Source organism: Festucalex cinctus, chromosome 2, assembly GCF_051991245.1.
Source record: "Festucalex cinctus isolate MCC-2025b chromosome 2, RoL_Fcin_1.0, whole genome shotgun sequence".
Lineage (NCBI taxonomy): Eukaryota > Metazoa > Chordata > Actinopteri > Syngnathiformes > Syngnathidae > Festucalex > Festucalex cinctus.
The window spans coordinates 19,605,147-19,611,007 of NC_135412.1; the positions used below are offsets into that span (position 1 = coordinate 19,605,147).

Sequence of the window (5,861 nt, forward strand, 5' to 3'; positions counted from 1 at the left end):
AACGTGTAAATATTCTATAGTCTGTCTTTTCTATCTCACTCCCAGTGACCTCCCCCACCCCACCCCACCCCTCCAACTCAACCCTGAGGCGCCAAAGGTGGGCATTCCCCTCGAAACCCATCCCTTTTGATGAACACTTTTCCCTGGTTCGTTCATTGCCCCAGATTCATGCCTGGAGGCGGTAGGATCCCACAGCATGGAGAATTTACCACACATGTAAACATCTACAGGCACACGCACGCATGCTGTTTGATCTGACATTCATGTTTCTTTAAGGATTGTGACTAAGCAAGGAATCATTAAAACCATGGTCAAATCATCAGCACTCTTTTTCCCATCTCCCTCCAGAGTGGATCCATTTGGCACTGCTCAGAATTGGCACTTAGATGCTTGGCATTAGGTATAGATCAGTAGCAGACCACCAAGCATTGTAAAAGCTCTATTCCCCAGTGTGTATCCAATGTGTCTAATGTCCTGGGGCTCCTTCTGACCCGGAGGGCAGCAAGCAGACCCAGCCAACAAGATGATTGGTTCTTCCTGAGACCGGACTTACCTCGCATTAAGCATCAATGCTGCAGCTGCTTTAGAACAAACACTCTCCGTCCACTTGACAGCAAGCTCTAACAGTCCCGTTTGTAGTTACTCGTCCATTTGGTTAAATCATGTGAAGCTATGTGTTATGCTTATTTATGCGTAAAACCGGCATACTAATAAAAGAAATCCCAGTAGAACAACTAGAAATAGACCCCTAGATAAAAATTGTTCAGGCTTATCTTTATGCTTAATTGTTCGTAATTGCAAAAGATGCAAAAGACTAAACCAGTGTTGTAAGTCTCATCTTTGTGCTAAATTGGAGCAAGCACATGTTCACCCGACAAACTTCTCCACGTTCTGCTTTCACATTTGGCTCGCATTCCAATATGGTGCATATAAAGTTCAGTAAGCAGGTCTTTATTATCAATTTGTGTTATGCCAGTCAGTCAGTGGTTTGTAAAATGGAAAATGTTTTGTGACTTTCGTTGCCCGTATTATGTCAATTCAGAATGTGTTCAATGTTAAAACTTTAAAAAAAAACTGTGAGGAAAGGTGCTATGTCTCAAGCTGCTGTATGTTATAAGTGCAAATCAGTTAAGAGACAGATCTTGAACTGCAGGCAATAAAGAACAGATGGAGAAATGGTGACAGTGTGGGCCAGAGAGTTGGAGACGAGGCTGGTTGGTTTAGGAGTGAGAACTGAAGGGTCAGTGCCATCTTGAGAAGACATCAAGCAGGGGATGGAGACGCGAGGCTATTACCACATCCGGAAACGGCTGAGAGGTGCAGGAGAAAATGAGCAAGGTCGTATTTTATGTGACTTGCGCACACACGTGTAAAAGAGCTGCTTCTAGAAATTTTTATGGTGAGTGAAATGTGTTTGTGTCAATTTCGACCATCAGATATATCCTCTCATCCGAGAGACATATCAACAGTATGTTTCTCTCTGTTTTATTTGTGACCATGCCAGTGCATGCAGTTTTGCATACTAAACCTTCAAAGTAAACTACAAATTGTAATGTACCATTGCGAATACCTCAACCTTTCTTTCGCATACGCATACCCTTATAAGAAAGCACTTTTGCTAGGCTTCCATCCACCAACTTTATTTTTTCAGATGGGGGTGAGAGACTGTTGCCATGTCAGTCAGCGTGGCTTCTTATCAGACCATCAGACTACCCTGAGATTCTCTTTCCAGATGGAGGTGAGATAGGGATCCAGAAGCCCATACCCCCGCAGACACTGAGAGAATGGGTGCCTCCCCTGATCTCCTACCTGATGGGGGTGCTTTAATGTGGGCTTAGGTTTCACCTTTGTCCCCTCCGCCCACACCCTCATAACCAGGCCTGCACTGGTATCTACATCCAGGCATGTTCAAGGCCCAGAAACGTGGGTGCTAACGTGCTGTTGAAGCACCACTGAGAGTTTTAGCTCAAGGTCAAGGTGTTGTAGACGGGTTGGCTGAAGTAGAGCAGAGGCAGGGAAAACAAAATCAAAAAGCAGGATGCAGAACATCAGGTCCAGTGTGTAATTCCTCTTATAATAGCAAGCTCCTGCCCATACGGGAGCCCCGAGACTGTGGCTCACCACTGAACATACCCGCCTGCTTTATTATAGTGAAGTGCAAAGACTGCCGTTTTCTATGACGTTGCACAGGGTCCCCACTCTGTGACACCGCCACCGCAGAGAACAACTTCATGCCAACCACAGTGCCAGCTGACCATCTTGTCCAGCCACATTGCGTCTGTGCCTAATGCCGCCAGCATACCACAGCCAAGGAAAGAAGCGTGGCAACCACATAGTAGTACGATTTGTAGAAGTTTCCTTCAGATGTCAAAGCCCACTCTGTCACTTCCTGCATACAATGTCTGGCTACTCTGAACAGTCATGTTTGCCATCCAGCTGTATCCCAAAGTAGTACAAGTCTTGACTGATTTTGCCACATTTTTACCAAATTACATACGACTACGCAGGGAATACAATAGGAAAAAATCCACTTTGTAAAGCAAAAATAGAGAAAATCAAAACAATGCCACATTTACACAATATTTCAAAAAATGTAATGGTTGAGTTGGCAGGTCTCATTGTGTAGTGCTGCTTTGTTGTCACGCTCGATAGATTATGGATGCAGCAAGCACCATTCAACACAAGCCCTGCACAAGATTTGGGTTTACTCTTCCAAACTGTACCCTGACCCTTAGAACTCAACTGCACTTCCAAGTGGAAATGTGGTTTTAATCTCCAGTCCCCGTGGAATTGGAATGGCCTAGTTGTATGACAGCCCACCATCATTTCTACTTAAATCTTCCATCACATGCTTGTACTTCCCCTGACCCTACTGTGATCATCCCTGGACCTAATTGCACACTATGACAATGCAGATTTGCTGCAAGTATGACAAGGCAACTGTGCTATCTTCCAACACACTACACACTAACCTTTGTTTATCCCAGCCACTAACCATACAATTAATCAGGTAAAAAAAAATGTAACAAGTAAATCCAAACAAATGCTCACATTTGATGGCGTCTGGCACCTTGGAGAGGTGTTTTCTTTGCGGTATCAGTTTTCACTGTACATGGAAGATGGTAGACAGTTTGTATAACCTCATGTGGGTGAGCTGTTTGCAGATGTCAACATTGAGGATACTTGTGAGTGGCCATGGTGGCAGGCAATGAACGTTTGGGACATTTTTGATGACATTGTTAGTGCACACAGATACCATGACAAGACCTGATCATGACCATAACCTGATCCATCTATCCACAACCATCGCCCTACATCATGCCATGTTGCAAGGGTTTGTACACAATTCCTGGACCCTTAAAAGATCCCACTTCTTGCCTGGCCAGCATGCAGTTCAAGCAGTGAGTTTTCGTGTTCCTATCACCTGATGTCTGAAGTTACTTCCACTGTTGTGATTGTGTAATTGATTCAATGTACAGTATAAACAATACAACCCTGCAGGCACCCGTTGACATCGTCTTTGACTTTGTTTCAGCTGGTAGAGTTCCTGACATCTGGATGTGCTGGTGTCTCTGGATCTCACTCTGCCTCATCTATCCTTCCCTCCTTCCTCTCTTTAGTTTTTCCTCTGGTCTCTTGAGATCTCCTTAATTTGTTGGAATTTAGAGGTTTCTGGGGTTGGCGTAAGACTCGATTCTGTAACCATGTGGATGACAGGAAGTGTTTAGTTGGTGCTGGATTTGACTTTGATTTATCTTTCTTTTCTTTGACCTTTCCTCTGGTCTCCTGACCTTGTGAACTTCACGACTCTGGCGAGACTCTGAAGTATCCGGTTAAGGTGAAGGGCAATGGGATTTTTATTAAGTTTTAGGTGAATTAATGAGTATAAATTTACATGTATTTACATGCACGCACACACGCACACACGCACACAAATGCAATTGTTTATTCGGTAAGACTACCGAATAAACAATTCTGAGCTCTCTCTTTACCTCTTTTACTGCCACACGTTATCAAAAAAAAAAAAAAAAACTTTAATATGACAAAGGGTTTGATCATTCACATCATCCTTGAAAAAGTTCTATTTCATCAGATTTTGTCATGTTTCATTTTAATTTCATACACCGGAAGTCCATTGAAAATAGATACAATCTGCTGGCCATAGTTAGTGAGTGTTTGATTCCACAACCTATTGACCAGGCAGTGCTGCACTTAGATGTTGCACTGCCCATTGATTAAATTGATTACAAAAAAAAAGGAAAAAAACCGTAGTTGATGTCATTTAACGTTTATGGTGGCATATATTGTGATTTTACGAATCGTTATTAAACGTTTTTGGCGGTCAAAGAGTTAAAAGAAAGAAAAAAAAATAGTTCTGACATCTTGCTCAATAATGTAAAGACTAGCACTTAAAATGCGCTCAGAACAAAAGAAAGGGCGAGCAAAGGAATCCTGTGATTAGAAGCTTATAAGAGTGAATGAGAGATTAGACTGAGATGAACTTGTAAGAGAGGAATCAAGAGAGACAGAGTGGGGGAGGAGGAGAGAGGAATTTGGGAGTGAAGAGATAGAATTCCATGCACCTTTTAGCACCTTTTATTGTCGTTGCACAAACCTGTATTTAGGACCGGTATGAACACTATACTATTTATTATCTGCTTTGGGGCATTTTCAACAATAAATGAATATGTCCCGTGAATAACCCTTTTTCTGTCTTACTGTCTGGTACGTATGTATAGTATGCCTTTGTAGTGTTCATATATGTTTTTACTCTTGGTTTGCATGCATTTTGTCTTCGAGCTTTGGACTGCATGAAGCAAAGACATACTGAGGGAGGTTTACATCTGTGTGTGCAAAATGTATAAAACCGAAACCCCTCCATTAGGAGCTGGTTCTGTGAATTCCACCTGTATCATTACTACCTTGACAAGTTGACACACCTTGGCTGCGACGCTCCCCACCATTCCACGCAAGCCTCCATCATTCCTCACGGGATTAGAGACAGAAAAAATGAAATGGGAATTTGTTCTCTTTCCATTGGGAGACAGTCTTTTATGGTTGTTTTAGTAGTTTGTCATTCTCTGTTTATATGTATCAAAGACTAAAAAACAGCTTCCACACACACAACATCAGACTCCGGAAGAAATGACATTACAAACTGCCAAACCACACCGCAGTAATTTCGTAATCCTGCACACTTGAACATTTACACTGTGCAATATCTACACAACCTACTGCTAAATGCTTAGTCAAATGGCTGCATCTCATATACTTATTGTTGTTATATACGCTTTGCTGCGATTGGCTGGCAACCAGTTCAGGGTGTACAACACATCCCACCCGTTGACAGCTGGGATAGGCTCCAGCTTGCCTGCGACCCTCGTGAGGATAAGCAATTAGGAAATTGGATGGATGGATATACGCATTGTTGTTTTTGCACCAATTCGAATATCCCAAATTTGAATACACGTTTTTTTCCTTTTTTTGTTTGTAGTTTGGTATTGTTATTGAAATATTCTTATGTATGGTAAAATCCCATGAATAACACTCTTTTTTTTCTTTCTTTTTTTCCTCACATTTTTTAGACATTTACCAATAGCTAGACACGGACCCGTCGCCATGGGCGGGCCTTGGGGGTCCGTGCCCGCCCTGTCATTCAGCCGTGCCCGCCCTAGCAAGATGACTCACCAACTATTCGTCCTATCAGTCACGTAAACTTGCGCCTTCTCTTTTAAGTAAAGCATGGCGTGCCAGCCAACCACATAGCTCCTTTCAAGTTTGGCTGTGATTGACAACTAAGCGAGCCAATGACAATCAGGATCAGGGGGGATGGGGTGGGGTGGGGGGAGACGCACGCTCTG

At 42.9% G+C, this 5,861-nt stretch overlaps 1 protein-coding gene across 2 annotated transcripts in view; it reads left to right on the forward strand.

Annotated features, from left to right (window-relative positions):
• Window positions 1-5,861, forward strand: part of LOC144014045 (ERC protein 2-like) — a 168,839-nt gene that overhangs the window by 154,271 nt on the left and 8,707 nt on the right. The gene's annotated exons all lie outside the window — the stretch shown is intronic.